Raw genomic sequence first — 1,317 nt, 5'->3', positions numbered from 1 at the left:
TTTTTTTTATAACAAATATTTCCTATGTAGCTTCCTATATTAAAAATTCATTGTCTTGAGATTATAAATCAGCAGAACTTGAAACCACCTACACAAAATATTCAATATAAGAAGAAATAAAATAGACTTAGATGAAAAACCATTTTATAATGACAAGTTATAGAATAAGTATAAAGTTAAGATACATTTTATGGTAATAGATATAAATATTTCTGCACCTTCTCTCTTGTCAATTAAAAAAAAAATGAATTGTTAAGCCAGTGTTTTCAAAATTACTTCAATGAACAATTTTGTAAACTTTTCTCTTAAAATTTTTAAGGTATATGAAAATTTATTACTACTGTGTTTCCACCATCAAAACTTATGATCTTGGTCTTTCCTTCTTGCCTTTGTACAAGGCTACTGTGACAACCTTAAAGCGAACTCCAGGAATGTCACCAACAGCATGACCTTTGCAACCAAATCCAGCAACTAGAACTTCATAATTCTCCTCAATAAGATTCAGACAACCATCATTGGGTACAAAGGCTGTAATTCTTTTGCCATTCTTGATCAGCTGGACCCTGACACACTTCCTAATGGTAGAATTTGGCTGTTTGGCTTCAACACCTACTTTTTCCAGCACAATTCCCTTCATATGGGATGTGCCTCCAAAAAGGTTGGCCTTCAGGGCTGTGCCCATATTGGCTTTCTTGCATTGCTTATCATGCTACTTTCTGGTCTCGTTGGTGGCTCCAGAGCTTCCTGGCAGTATGAAGACTTCGACACTTGACCATCCTGCCAGTGCCACAAACCTAAGCAAACGACTTTCTTAAATGTTTTGCTGAAATAATTGGGGCCTACGGATTTAAATGGGATGTTATACTGTTTTGTTCATTATCTTAGTCAAAATGTATGGAGTTTATTGTATTCTCTTCATACTGAGTAAAATATTATGTTATTCTATTTATTTTTTCTTAAAACATTTATTCCCAGCTTAAAATAGGAGTGCCCATTCTTATGCCTAAGTGAAGGAGAAGTCCCAGGAAGAATTTGGCATGTTTTTCCTGGAACATACATTTGACTTGAGGAACTTGTCAGCTGCAAAATTGGGAAGGCAAATTAATTTAACACATTTTTATATTAAAATAATTTTTCTATATTATGCTAGAATGAAAATTTACATAAATTTATATATATATATTTAAAGAGAATAACCCATAAGATCTCAAATAGCTATTTGCTGACTGCCAGCATTTTCAATTTCTCACTCCATCTCTAAGTGAGGTGTCATGCTTTCTAAAGATAGTCTTGCAGATAGGGCATTTATACCCATTA

The 1,317-nt window shown here is 33.3% G+C and overlaps 1 pseudogene; it reads right to left on the bottom strand.

Annotated features, from left to right (window-relative positions):
* Window positions 1-343: 343 nt before the first annotated feature.
* On the bottom strand, window positions 344-776 carry LOC150001920 (small ribosomal subunit protein uS12 pseudogene; annotated as a pseudogene).
* Between the last annotated feature and the right edge of the window lie 541 nt (window positions 777-1,317).

Source organism: Furipterus horrens, unplaced genomic scaffold (assembly GCF_987537825.1).
Source record: "Furipterus horrens unplaced genomic scaffold, mFurHor1.1.pri manual_scaffold_9, whole genome shotgun sequence".
Classification (NCBI taxonomy): Eukaryota; Metazoa; Chordata; class Mammalia; order Chiroptera; family Furipteridae; genus Furipterus; species Furipterus horrens.
This window is presented reverse-complemented; position numbering and strand designations above follow the sequence as displayed.